Here is a 15,051-nt window from a genome sequence, read left to right on the forward strand (position 1 = left end):
TCCAGAAAACCCAGAGCTTCTAAACCAGCACATCTGACATCCAGCCTCCCCATGAGGTGGGGAGAAGCAGGCCTTTCACCAGACCTGTGGGTGACTGTCACCCTGTGGGCCTAAGGCTGATAGGCCATTTCACAAGACAAGGAACCAGATTCAAACCAACCTCCATTCCCATAATCACCCAACAGAGGAAGCTGTAAAGGCGGTACCCTGGAGTAGGGGGGCGATAACGTGTGAGAGACACAACTGCGGCCTAACCTGTTATCTAACTGGCCAACACTTCTATAGCTGGTGAACCAAGTACTGAGGCCACAGGTAAACATGAGGATGGCATGCCCAACAGCCCAGTCTCACAGAAGGGCGCGTCTGCAGACTCAGGAGTCAGACAAAGCGGGATGTGGTGCCCAGCTCTGCCAGTTATTGGCACTATGATTTTGGATGAGTTATTCAACTCCGGTGAGCCTCAGTTTCCAGTACTACAAAATGGGATGGTAGTTCTTTCCTCCAGATATACCTGAGATCACTCAGGAACACCTGTCCCACTGCCATCTCCAAATATTCTTGGAGCCATCACCCAAAATGCACACTACCTTTGAGAATGTTGTTCCCTGACCCTTTTCCGGGTTCAGTCTAACCCACCAACAGTGGCAAACTGCATTTTTCCAGTGATGGCTGTCACGTTATTTCCCATCTCACATTCTTACAATGTGACTGACATGCCGGCCATCAAGAGGGGGCGTCTATGTCCCTCCCTTTGAAACAGGGCAGGCTTTTTGTTACTATTTCAACCAACAGAGTAACGTGGAAGTAATGTAAGTTCAAGGCTATTTCAGAAACGCTAAGGCAGCTTCCTCCTCATTTGCTGGAACACTTGCTCTGGAGCCCTGAGCTGCCCTGAAGTAGTGAGACTGCTCTGAGGCAGCCATGTTGTGAGGAAGCCCAAATAAGCCCATGTGGAGAGACCACCTAGAGAAGCATGAGACTAGATGAAGAGAGTGAGACGCCTAGCCGGCCTCCAGCTGCTTCCACCACACAGTGTGCCAGCTCTCGTCCCTGACGACAAACGTGTGAGAGCACCTGAGCCAAACCACCTCCCTGAGCCCCTGACTGACAGAAACCGCCAGAGAGAAAACAGCTGATGTCTTAAGTCACGAAGTTTGGGGTGATGAGCTACGCAGCGATACTAAACTGGAGAACCGACATAAATCCCAAAGAGTTGGTGTGAAGATTGAATTATTGTATGGAAAGTGCTTAGACAATGCCTGGCTCTGAAAGCGAGGGTTCGATTACTGTTGTGTAAGTCCTCCATTTACTCTACATCCCCATCCAGCTGCTGCCTGCTCTGTTCGCAACCAAACTTCTCAGGTTGTCTCCACTCACCCCCACGTACGCCCCCGTCACTCCTTAACCCCTGACACTGGTTTCCAGCCCGCCCTAACAGGCCACTTAGCTCCTGCTAAAGCCAACAGCCCTCACCATGCTGCCCAAGCTATGGACAGTTTCAGGTTCTTGCTGCCTTCACCACTGAGCAGCCCGCTTCATCTTTAAAACCCATCTCCTTCGGTTTTCTATAGTCTTTGAGTTTTCTTATGTCTTTGACATTTTCCTGTCAATCTCCTGTATGGTTTCCTCTGCACCTGGGCACCCTACCCGTGCGCTCATGAGCTCTCTCCTCCTGTTTCTGTCCCACTCTCCCCCCTCCCTGCGTGATTTCTTCAACCTCCTTGTCATCGGCCTCTCCAACCTCCAAATCAGTATTTCCTTCCTCTACTTGAGTGTCAAACATATATATTCTGTTCCCTACCTGGCATTTCCACCTGGATTTCATTTAGACACTTCATTCTCAATATGTTTAAAGACCCATTTCAACATCTCCTCTCCAAAGAGCCCCTTCTGGGTTCCCCAATCCCGGGCAAAGCCATGACCACCTACCTGGTCTATCAGAAAAGTGGGGGCCAACCTTGCTTCCTTCTTCCTGACCATCCACTAAGTCCTGGGATTGTTGTTTCACGCCTCCAAGACTTGATTCAACCCACCGAGAATGCCCTCTGCCTTCTCCCACTTTTTGTCCTAATTAAACACATATTCCTCTTTGAACACTCAACTCAAAAGGACCTTCCTTTACCAAGACTTTCCAGACTCATCCCTTCTTTAAACCCACCCATACTCTGAACAGTACCTGTAACATTAGATTTGCTTACAAATCCGCTCCCTCATGATGCTGGGAGATTCTTAGGGCAGGGGCTGTAACTGCTGTCTGTGTAAATGGTCTCCACTGAGAGAAAGGAGAGAAAGACAGCTCTCTGGGCATAATCCTGCCAAGCAGGAAGCCCTGGTTTTCAGAGCTGCTACTGCTGCCAGCCCTCCCCAGTCTCCTTCAGGAGCCACAGTTGTTCCTCTACAGCACAACAGCAATCCCGACAGCCGTCTTTAGAACTGGGGGCTCAGCGGCCTGTGTCAGGAAAGAGACTTCCTGATGCCTTCTCCTATCCGAACTCCATGGCCTTATGGGTCGCCCCCATTCCACGGCTTAGGCCCAGCAAAGGCCTGGCCAGCACAGCCAGAGCAGCACAAGAATGGACACTTGATCAGCTGACACAAACCCATCCTCTCTACTCCCAGCTGGTAGTTCCCAGGCTGCCCCAGAGCTGCTGCTGCCTCTGTCCAACTGCAGAACCCGAGTAGGCTAATTACTATCTCTGTATACTTGACCTTCCTGCTCACTGCCCTTCATGGACTGGACCACCACCACAGACAGGCAGGGGCCGCACCACAGGCCCAGGCTCCACAGCATTTGGAGGACAGCTGCCAGCTCAGTTTGATCTCATGAGGGTCCTGAATCTATTTTCAGGTGGAGTGATCTCCCTCATGTTTCCAAGCTTTGTTACCGAGTCAGAGGGGACTTGGGGACACTGAGGTTTGTGGGGTGAGAACCAGCTAAGGAGCTCCTCAGCCATGCTGCCTCAGCCCCTAGAGAAGAGGCTGGCCGGTCTGGGGCTCCATAAGCACTGTCACAGAGGTGAAGGGGGCAGGTCAGTCTGAGCCAACTGCCCAGGGTGAGAGTTACATTGTGAGTTTTCTTTGTTTTCATTACAATTTTCTCTCCCATTGCTTTTTTTTAGCCAGCCCTTTCCTCCCCAGGGTGCTGGGGATTGAATGAAACACCACCCCCGGCTCCAATAAGTGTATTTCAATTACATCTGTCACTGCATAACGATATAATGATATATCATGTGATATTAAATCCATGGTAATCATATCAGGGATTTTTTTTAATCGTGCACTAATCGCATTATTACATCTCTATAATTAACAACAGGAGGTATGGAAATCCAGTTAAGGCAGAAGGCTCAATGTACTCCCCCCACCCCACCCCTGCCCTAGCTCCCCCAGATTAGGGCCCGATTAGGAGATGGGGACTGCAGGGCACTAGCAAGATGGGCCAAATTTCCCACCTCCCAGTGCCTCAGCCATGGGCAGAGCTTTTAGCATCCAGGGCTAGCAGAGACAGGCCAGACCAAGACCGAGGTGCTGCCTGTCTTGTGGCTGCTCAGGAAAGAGCCTGGGCAGAGGCCACACAGAGAGGCCCAATGATGAGGCTCAGCTGGGCCTTCCAGACCTTCTACCATTGCAGCACCAAATCTGCTCGATGGGGAGGGGTGTTACCTTTCCTCCAAACCAGCAAGGCCCTCAAAGGTACAAGGCACGTTCCTGCCTCCTGGCCTCCTGGATGAGGATTCCTCCTGCTACTGCCCTACACAGCCCCTCCCGCTGATCTAGCCCTCTGTGGTGGCAGCTCTTAACATCACCAGATCCAGCAGTTGTGATCTCTGCCGCTTGGTCCTAGCCCCTCTGAACGGTAGAAACCCAATTCTTCCTGGGGCCAATCCTCCCCAATTCTCTCTCTGAAGTCTGGCCCTTCGTACTGCATGACAAGTGGGTTTTGATAATCACTGGGGTGATTCCCCTACCCCCCAAATGGTCCACATTCTTATGTCCTCCTACCCAGGCCTGTATGGAGAGGGGACGGGCTTGGGACTGGAGCTTGAACTATGTCAAATGATCCTGCCTCTCCCACCCCCTTCCTGACACTGAGCTATTGGGCTAATCCCCTGAGGGGTGTCAGAACCAGTCTGCAAAGCAAAATTCTGTGTTTCAAGTCCAAAGCTTTGAACTTGGCATGTAACTAGTCCTCAGTAAGGGGCAGGCATTTTGCTAAGTTTGACTCTCAGAAGTTGGACAGGCCTGAAGATAAAAGAGAAAAACCATGTCCTTTTTCCTAATAAAAAGGAGACACTAATAGCAGTCAGCACTTAGGCAAAGCACTTTAAGTTTCTAAAGTGCTTCCCAAATTAAAATATAATCCTTTACTGACCATGTGGCACCACCACTGCTGCCCACCGCTCAAACACGAAGGCATGTGCGTGCTTGTACATAACACATACACCGTCACCTTCTTTCTCCCTGGAAAAAGGAAAAGGATGTTCAAAACCTTCATCCCAGACCCCTCTCCCTCTTCCTTGGCTTGCTCATATAACACACTTACTGAGCACCTACCATGCACCAAGCTCTGTGTTAGGTGCTAGAGACACACAGAACAAGCAGACTAGGCCACTGCCTCTAGGGGGCTTCCAAGCTAGAAGAAACACGTAAACACGCATGTAAACTCACATGAAGTGAGGGGCCGAGGTCCTGCAAGAGCCGAAACCCTAACCAGGCGGGGAGGAAAGTCACCAAGAAGGACCACGATGGCCTTCAGTGTCACATCCAAGGGGGGCCGCCTATGGAAGGCCAGGCGCTCAGGTCAGTGGTCGGAGCTGAGACGAGAGTTCTAAGAAAGTATATGGGTGATGCATGGAACTGTGAGAGTGGATAAGATCACCCAGGAAGGGAATAAAAGCCTTTAAGGTCAGACAAGGCCCTTCTCTTCGTTGATGTTTGGAGGGAAAAAAGGAAGGTTGAGAGATGGAAAGACTGAACACTAGCGCCTTCAGAGCTAAGGCACAAAGAACCCAATATCCCGGCCCTCGGACGTCCCTTTGTTACCTCTACTTTCACTCCACCCTGGTATGATATGATGGAAGAGTGCAGACTTTGGAATCACGCTGACTCATTCATGGCAGACATTTACTGAGCGCCTGTTATACAGCAGGCCTAGCATTCACAGAAGGCTCGCCAGACCTTGGCAACTCAGCTCAACCACATGCAGACCCTGCCCTCAAAGAACCTACCGTCCTTTGAGGAGAAACAGACAGACACCAACAAGTGCCCAATCACTGCAATAGAGAGTGATCAGAGAGAACTGCAGAGGAATAGAGGAGGAAAGCGGTCAGGTCCAGAGGCATCTGAAGCCCAGAATGAGGTGGGCTGCTTCCTGGTCGTCCCCTCACAACACAAGCAGCAGACAGCTGGCTGGGACAGCACTTGCCACACAGAGTGTGAGAAGGACCCTAAGCCAAGGCTCCTGGGAAAGGGCTGGAGACCAAGCAGCAGTGAACCTAAACCAGGATAGGAGCTTCTGGTTACAAAGATTAAGGTTGAGAGGCTGTGAGCAAAACAACAGAGGACAGAAGAGGGAAAGGCTCACTGTATTGTTCTAGGATGATAGAAGGGGCACCTTTAGAACAAGCAGCAAGACTTGAATAGAGAATCATTTTAGGAAATGGCAATTCTAGTCCACAGGCCTGTTTCCTCATTAGAAAGTGAGGGGCTTAATTACTTGATTCCTTAGGTCCCTTCTTGATCTGAAATTCACCAGATCTGAGGCTCTTCAACCTCCCACAAGAGTCAGGCTTATTTCTGTCCTCACATCTTCACATTCCCACCTGGAACACTTGCCTTCTTCTACCCTCTCTAAATGACTACCTATCTGCCAGGACACCACCTTCAGGAAGCCCTTCCTGATTTCACTTCTTATCCCTCTTCCATGTCCCTTCCTGACCTCCACAGTTCACACGACAGTTCTCCCAACAGCACTTGGCTTAATTGCATATTACTTATGGTCTAGTACTCTAACGTGACTGGTGTAGGGACTGTCTTATCACTCCCTGACCTGACCTCCATGTCAGGGGCAGGAGGGAAGCTCTACTCTCCCAGGCCCTAGAAGCAGGCAGAAGTCTGGGTCTCTGCTCCCTCTGCCCACAACCCTTTGAGAACTCAACAGGCCTCCACTTGAAAGGGGTGCTGAAAGCAATGATGTCTCCAAGTACGATGGGAGATATTTGTGTCTGCTTTACCCTTGGCTTTTTGCTCCGGTTCAGGTAGGAGCGGGGTGGGCCGGCTGGCAGATCTGAGAGCGCGGCACGCCCCAGCGGGCAGGGCGCACAGCGCGGAGGAAGGCGCGAGTCAGTCTGGAGTGCTCCCCATTTATCAAGCTCACGCAGGCCGCCAGCCGAGCGAGTCTTTCTATCATTACACCTCTCAAAATCCGATTCATACCACTAATCCTGCCTTCATTCTCCCAGATTAATAACATCTCTTTCAACCTTCACAGTGTGATAAATAGACAAAGAGAGAACAAAAGGAGAGACAGAAGAGAGAGAAAGAGCTGGAGCAAGTCCCCATAATAGAGAGAGCTGAGAAAGAGGAGAGGGAAAAAAGGAGAGAGAGCAAGAGCAGGCAGCGGCCAGAGACTACAGCTACCTTAGAGAGCCACTGAGGAGAGCAGGCGCTGCGCCCCGCTATGCGCTCCGCTCTGTCCCTGAAGAGAAAGAAAGGCTCATTAACAGCTCCTTCCTGCCTGCACTTTTGTTCAAATTCTTTTCTTCCCTTCCAATCCTGCTTTAGGTCAAATTCCAGTGAAAATGAGTCTTCTGGCTTCCCGGTCTCTTCCTAGGCTCCCCGCCAGGCGCAGGGAACCAACCTGGCCCTGGCAGCAGGGCTGGGAATGGGTTTAGTAAGGGTGGAGCAAGCTGGCCTAAAGCTCCGCCAGAGCTGTTTCCTTAGACTGATCCTCTGCCCCCTTTCCTGCTCTTTAGGCAGAATGGGAGAAGGAACAGAACTGAGGGAGGGCTTGGGGTTCACTCCCCAAGGCTCTGTTCTGCACACCTTTCCAACCTAAGGCTCCAGCTCGTCCAATCCAAGGCACGTAGCCCTAGCATCCTAGGTAGATAGCAGACGTAGGCACCCGTCAGCCTTGCTAAAGCAGAGGGGTGGCCCACACCTCTGAATGGTGATGAAGGGCGCTGGAGAACGTAAGCCCCAGCAGGCCCCAGCCCAGCCCGACTCATCTGTGACACTTCTTGCTCTCTTTGCCCAGACGCACCCCCCCATACTTGTCTCCACAGCACACTCGCATCCTTCTCACAGACTCAGTTTAGCGGCCTCCCCTTCTGGATGCCTGTCTGAGCTCTTCCAGGGGAATTCAGGCACTCCCTTCTTCTGGGCTCTGGAAGGCAACCCCAATGATATCATCCTGTAGTGAGTGTCTCCCTCACGCCACTGGAAGTCTGTCTTCTGAGTTCTCTACTTCCAGTCCCCGCCGCCTGTGGCACTTCCGTTCCTTCTTGACTTTGCCCAAACTAGCCCTCGCAGAACATTAAGCCACACATGGCTCGACCCTCCCTCTGGCCTGCCAAGTGTTCTTCAGCAGCTGGCAAGCCTACGTCAGGGGCAGAGGCAAAAGCACGCCACACTGGGAAGCGGAGTTGGCCCTGTGCACCCAGCTCCCTTCAGGGCAGCAGTGGGTGGCACATGTGCCTGCCTTGCCCAATCCAGCCTAGTAGGAGGAGCTTTCCAGGAAAGTCAAGGCTTCTCCAAGGACAGTCTGATGGACAGGAAAGACCTGAAGCAGCCCCTCAGTAGAAAGCTGGGGGCTTGGTGGTCTGTTTAGAGGCATGTCGTATCTAGGGCATATCTTGCAGACACTTGAGATCCCTTCCTCCAGAAAGCCTCCCTCCACCCTGCCACAAAACACGGCCCTCCTTTTGGGTCAAAACAGCTGTTGCCGACTCCGACTCCCACCATTTATTCCTGGCGATGCCACACTTGCAGCCCCAACTCTCAGCTTAGCCTAGTTACATCTCTACTTGGGGAAATAACTTGAAAGTTTGGAGAAAAGGAGGCTTCCCAGAGCCAAGTAAAAGACCAAAGTGGGTTGAAGGTGATCCTTGGGATCATATCCCTTTCACAAAAGATCCAGAAGTCCCACGAACCTTCCCTCAGCCCCATATCAGGCCTCTCCATACTTTGACCTGCTCTACCAGGCCTCCAGGATCAGACACCTGCCATAGGGAGGGTAGAAGGATGACAGTGGCTGCTGTCGGTCCATGGGTCCAAGTGACCCAACGAGGTGGGGGGCTATGGCAGGAGGGCAAGAAGGAGAGAAAGTTATAGTCTCAGGAAGGAGAATGGTCTTCCCTGCAGCCAGCCCAGCTCACTGGTGTCCTGGCGTCCAGGGCAGGCTAGGTCCACCTGGCCACACAGGCCCACACTGCCTCCGAGTCCAAGGCCACAGGAGAGTCCCAAAAGCATGGCTCCCAGGCCCTTGCTTCCATAAGAGCCTGTATTGCTGACAGATCAGACAGCCTCAGCCAGTCAACCTGCAGCCCTCTAGTCACAGGCAGCCAGCAGGCCCCAGATAACCCTAAACGTATTCTAATTGTCTTTCACAGTCTAAACTCCCAGGCAACTTCCTGGCCAGCTTCCCAGGGGCTCAGACAGATGCTCCAGCCCTTGCACCCCTGGCCCTGACAGGAGGACAGTCCCAGGCTCTGAGAGGAGAAGTCATGGTGGCCTCTCTATCCCCTGCTTCTATCGGCAATCCTTACCCACTACATGTCTCAGCACCTCCCTGGAGGTGAGTCTCCACCAGGTCATCCAACTGAGGGATACACCCTGTCCCCTCTGGGGACCTGGAGAGACATCCTAGACTCCAGTAAGGGACCTGTCTGGGGATCATACAGAAGAGTGTCAGCCAGACACATCAGGGTTTCTGGCAGGTCAAGAAGCCACACCCGAGTGATGCTTGCCCCCACAACCAGACTTTGAAAGCTCACTCCCTGAGCACCTGTTCTAGAGCCCACTCCTCCAGGCATCCAGCGGCATAGAACAGGGAAGAAGTTGGGTCCTAATGTGTAAAAAGCTCCAGCAATGCAAAATCATTTACTCTTCGGTGCAACTGCTCAGCAGAGCTAATAAATCTTGCATGAGCAGGGCCAATTCTAATTTCCTAATATGAAAAGGCATTTGGATTGAGAGAGAGGGGGAGATAAAAGTGATTGAATCTCCAATAGCCCAGGTTACTGACAAGAAACATCCTGCTCAGCCCTGAGAGAAGGATGGCAGCGCCTGCCCGCCCGCACACACCCATCCGTTCTGCCCGCCTCTTGGCGCGATACATCTCAGTCTCTTCTATTGACAGGACGTGGCTTTAAACACAGTTACACAAGTTATCATTTCTGCCTTCTGATCAATCTGAATTTTCAGGACAATTACCCTCTTAATCAATGATTGCTATCAGCAGCCCCGCGCCTGGACGGATTTCTCAGCAAGGTAATCATGCCGCAGGCTGGACGGCACGTGCATAGGCAATGAAGCTCCGGGTGGGGCCTCCTCCCTCCCTCCCGAGTCCCCATACCCCAGCGCTGCTGCCAGTATCGAGGACAAGGACGGCAAAGTGTGAAGGCCACTTCAAGGAGTGATGGGAGTAGAAGGAAGGGAGGGGAGGGGGCCCAGCCTTCCAGACCTGATTATGGAACAAACCTATTAAAACCCTAGATTTACTGCCCACAACCCTGATGCATCTCCACATGCCCTCGTGCCATCATTCCTACCTCCTAATTAGCCTAAGAAAGCCCAATTCTAATTATGGGCTCAAACTATTAGGGTGACTAAGTACAAAAGAAAGAGAAATATTGGTTTTACTAATCTCTCAGAGGCTACTGGTTCTAGAAATTCCTTTTCTTCTAGAGACCCGGTTCATATAGGCTACTGACTGGAATGGCAGGGGCAGCCTCTTCTCCTCCCCCAAATGCCCAGGTATCTGGAACTGTCAAAAAGCCGGACTGTGACAGCCTTTTGGCTGGAGGCCACCCAGCCCAACACTCCTTCCAGGGTTCTCCCACAGGTTTACCCCTCCTTGTATAAAATAAACCAGGCTCCTCAGGAGAAGAGGGAAGGAGAGGGGAGGACAGAGTCAGTTTCTTCCTCAGTGTCCAGTTAGCTAGACAGAGGCTGTATCTGTCATCGTGGGAACAACTAAGGAAAATTTCTCCGATCAGCTGTTGTTGGGCAATGAGTTACACCAGAGAGGCCAACAGTGGAACGAAAAGGACATGGCCCAGGACACAGAGACATGAACTTATGCTTCAGCATGGATGGTGGATATATATATATATATATCTGCAGTTATACCCAGGGCAGAGGGGGTTATGGGATTAAAACAGGTCCCCACAAGTTGCTATTACATCCGAGGGGGAAAGAGAATTGGAAAACATGCATGTATTCATTCGCTGACATTTACTGAGTGTTAACCATGGACTAAGTGGTGGGGATACAGCACTAAACAATACAGAAGTGACCCCTACTCTCAGGAACTCACAATCTACTAGGAAAGACAGTCATGTGTTAAAAAAAAAAATGAAGTGAACTTGTATGGTCATAATAACAGCCAAAAAAGTGGAAACAATCCAAATGTCCATCAACTGATGAGTGGATAAATGTGGTATATCCATATAATGGAATATTATTCAATAATAAACAGAAGTGAAGTAATGTTCCATGGTACAGCATGGGTGAATCTTGAAAATTATGCTAAGTGAAAGAAGCTAGTTACAAAACACCACATATAAGAAATTCCCAGAATTGCAAGAATAGGCAAATTTATAAAGACAGAAATTAGATGGTTGCTTAGGGCTCAGGTGTTTAGGGGGAAATGGAAAGTGATTGCTAATGGAGTTTCGTTTAGGGAGGACAAAAATGTTCTAAACTTAGATGGTGATGATGCTTGCACAACCCTGAAAATATACTAAGAAACACTGAATTGTACACTTTAAATAGGCAAATTGTGTGGTATGTGAATTATATCTCAATACAACTTTTTAAGTACACTTCAACAGAAGAAGTTCAAGGAGCCTATAGCAGCCTCACCAACAGTGAGCAAAGCCAGGGAAGGTCCCTAGGCATGCCACAGGCACTCAACATAGATGTCTGAAGAGGGAAGACGTTCCCAGTGGAAACTGGAAAAGTCTTCCCAGAGGACATAAAGGAGTTAGGTCTTGAAGGATAAGTAGTTTAGTAGGAAGAAATACAGCAAAGGGCATTTCAGGCAAATGGAACAAATATAAATAAGGCCTGGAAGTGGACCATCCAGGCAACGGTCCTGTTGGAAAGGTACTCTGGGATAGGATAGGCTAAAGAGCTTATACTGCATTCAGTAGACATCAAGATTTTTCAGGTAGGGAGGTGAGACAGATGATTGGTACAGGATAGCTTGGGGTTTGATGGGTGAGGAATGGGAAACAACATGTCATAGTTGAAAGGGCATGGTTTTGGGAGTTAGATATCCAGGATTTAAATCTTCTAATCCTTCTCGAATGACCAGCAAGGGCTGGGATGTTTTGTCTCTTTGGTTAACTATTTTACCTCCAGTGCTTTGACAAAGTGTCTGACACAGTAGGTGCTCAATAGCCATTTACTGCATGGGAATGAATGAATGAATGAATGAATGAATATGTTGAATTCGCTCCCATTTGACAAACATTTATTCAACACTTACTGTGAAGCTGGCACTCTGATTACAAAGTGTGAGCTCGTCAGGGGTAGGGCCTCTGTCTGACCTCTGATCTCTGCCTCAGCGCCTTACATAGGTTCTGTTTGGCACAGGGCAGGTGCTCCCATTGTATTCATTCCCGTCCCTCTCCTGGTCAAAGAGGTTTCCTTAAGACTCAGTGAATTCCTGGACAGGTGTGGCCTGAACACATCTCTGGCTGACAAGATGACGGAAGCTGAAGCTGTAAGGGTGGAAGGCTTCAGGAGCAGGGGGTGGTGCCCACAGTATTTGTCCCAAAGCAAGCCATAGAGCTCTAGGAGGCCAGTAGGCCACCTGAGTCTTTAAAGCCAGTAAAGAACTAAGTAGCAATGAAAGACCATCCCCACAGCCCATTCTCAGAACCCTCTGCAGACTACCTACCCTGTACCCAAGGCAGCAAGCCTACATGTAGGGCGGAGGCTAATGAGCTCTAGGACTCGCAGGTGGATGAGGAGGGGAAGACCTGGGCCTTATTTTCTGAGCACCCTGTCCTGACCCCCGAGATCCGCCATTTCCGTGTCTCCCCCCTGGTCAGGCGAGCCCTTCAGCTCATGGCTGACCACAGTATGAAGGGGGCTCCTTCAATTCCTGTAGGGCCTCCCCACCCCTCCTTCTCCTTCCCTCCCTCTCCTTCCTGCAGAGCTTCCCTCGAGCCATAAAAATAAAATAAAACACAAACACCCACAGTCCAGGAGGAGGGCGTCAGACAGATAATGGGCATTTTATATCTTTTTATGACACTCCCCATAGGCAGCTCGGCAATCACAGTGCAATAAAGGCAGGCATGCAGCTTGCATAGTTAAACAACTGCCGGGTAATTAGGCACAGCAAACACACCACTGGGGAGGCCTCATGGCTGCCCTGGGATGTGCCTACAGCCTGCCCTCCTGCTTGCGGATAAGTAGGTGCCAGGCCCAGGCCAGCACCTAGGACCTGGTCCTGGTGCTGAGGACAGACCACTGGCTGCTGCCATACGCACACTTGGGCTCATGCACACCTTCCCACAGCCACACACAAGCAGTTCCTAAGTAGCTAGCCGGTCCCTCATCTCCCCAGGAGGGCCACTCCTCTTTTCCAAGGAGGGTGGCCTTGGGTCTCGAGGCCCCTCCTTTAAGGCGCTTGCAGAAGTCACAGGCCTGGCTGCAGCAAGGGCTAGCTCATCCAGGTAACTCTGAGCTTATCAAATCGCACAGGCAGAGGACATATGAGCACAGGGACATGCTTACATGGACTCTCTCTCTCTTGTAAATTCCAGCTCAGTATAGAGCTGAATTTAAAATAAATTATTTGTAAAAACCACAGCCACCCCATACACATACGTATTCCCATCACTGCATGTACTCCCTCTATTGTATTTTCCCCCAGCTGCCTTGACCCACCCCTCTTCCCTGCTAGACTGGGAGCTCTGTACACATGGAAACCAGACCTGATTCATCTCTAACTGCCCTGACACACAGGGCTTCGGTGAGTGACTGGTGGCTGGATGTTAATTCAGATGTCCTGGCCCCGGCACAGCACAGGTCACTTGCTACCTGAGGCTTAGGTCCAGGCTGATCTAAGCCCAACCAACAGAGAAAGGCCCTCATCAGCACTGAGGGCGCTGCGCTACTCCTTCTCTAGCGACCTAGTCAGATACAGAACTTTCAGGGAACTGATGGCTAATTAATGGGATACAATAGACAAAACCCTACTACTTGTCTTTCTCAGTTCCACTTGAAGACGGAGAGAGACAAAGGTTCCCTCTCTAGGAACCATCCAGATCAGTCCTGAGGAGTCAGCCAGAGAAAATTAAGGCACCTAACCCTACACCACACTTCCCCCAATAGAGCTGAGCGCAGGCCAGCTGAGCTCACACAGAAACCCTAGGCTGAGCTCACACAGTCCCCAGTGAATGTGAACACACGTCCAGCTGCTTTTTCCGTCTACCTGGCCACCATGTGCATCTGCCAAGACAACCAACAAAGGGGATCAAAGGCCAGAGGAAGGGCCTGGCTGCACCCTGTCTTAAGAAACTTCCTTCTACCTCCCAAAGAAGCAGGGAGACAATAAGCTTCTCCTCACCCCATTTGTTCATGGGGAAGCCCAAAGCCTTACGGCATTCCGCTCCAGTCCTGGCCACCCCAAACGATGACAGACGCCAGCTGTCCAAATGTCTCCCCAACACCTGAGCCCCCAGTTCACCTAACCTGACGCCAGGAATGCCCTGCCTTCCCAGGACCCTCAACTTTCCGCAGTGGGAGAGGAGAGTAGTCCCAAGGCTAGAGATCAAAGTAGGCAGGGTAAGAGGGATTTCTCTCACCTTCCTTGCATCTGTCTCATTTTTTGCTGGGAATAAAAAGAGGAAACCTAAGGTACCACGAATGATCTCAGAATGTCAAAGGTAAAAGAGATCAGAAGAAGAGATCACTTCATCCAGCTGCCTTATGTATTAGATGAGGAAACTGAGGCCTCAGAAAGGGCAAGTGACCCAGCACTAGAGCCCATGTCTCGATCTTCCAGCTTCAAGTTCTCCAGGTTCTTTGGATTGCCGTCCTCTGGAGACTTCCAGAGGACATCTGCTCACCTCCAGGGGCCTGGAGTCAGACCACAGATCCCACACCTACACCCTCACCCATATTCCCATGTGTGGGCATGTGCACACACCAGCGTATACACAGACATAAACATCCCCACATGGAGATACACTTCTTTAAACACGTATGTGCACACAGGTACTTCCTCTTCCCCACATAGACAGATCCTCATAAACTAGGTGTCACTCCCAAGAGACCTGGAGTATGAGGCCAATTCCCAACCCTCCCCAGTCACTGACTTACTGACCACACAACTAGCAATGGCTAGTGTTTGCCCAGGCCTCCAGCTTAAACCAGGCCAGACAGAGGAACTGCCTTCAGCTGGTATCTGCTATGGAACAAGTGGCAAGAAAGAAGCCATGGAAGGAGAGAACTTGGATTTACATCTTGGTCATGCGGCCTTGGGACAGCTTTTTAATCGCTCCATGTCTATTTTAGCGCCCGTAAAACAGGGACAACAGCCCCTTCGTTGCTGAGTAGCTGTGAGACTTAACTGTAGCAACGTGTGTAAAGCACCTAGCAGAGGCGAGCCCTCATAGCTGCTGCTCTGTTATTGCTCCCGACAGATGTGATCAAACCTGCCTTTCCAGAGCGGTCCACAGGGCAACGTGGAAGAGGGGAGGCAGGGCTGTGCCTCTTGCCTTCAAGGAAGTCTCCTTGCCCTTTTCTCTCCTGTGTAACTCCTCCCAGTTTCCAGGGTCCAGAGTAGCAACAACAACAAAAATAATAACA

The 15,051-nt window shown here is 50.7% G+C and overlaps 1 protein-coding gene across 7 annotated transcripts in view; it reads right to left on the reverse strand.

Moving 5' to 3' along the window:
* The window catches only part of ERI3 (ERI1 exoribonuclease family member 3), a 122,556-nt gene that overhangs the window by 29,454 nt on the left and 78,051 nt on the right, over positions 1 to 15,051 (reverse strand). The window lies entirely within an intron of this gene.

The sequence above is a fragment of the Rhinolophus sinicus genome, linkage group LG06, assembly GCF_036562045.2.
Source record: "Rhinolophus sinicus isolate RSC01 linkage group LG06, ASM3656204v1, whole genome shotgun sequence".
In the NCBI taxonomy this organism is placed as follows: domain Eukaryota; kingdom Metazoa; phylum Chordata; class Mammalia; order Chiroptera; family Rhinolophidae; genus Rhinolophus; species Rhinolophus sinicus.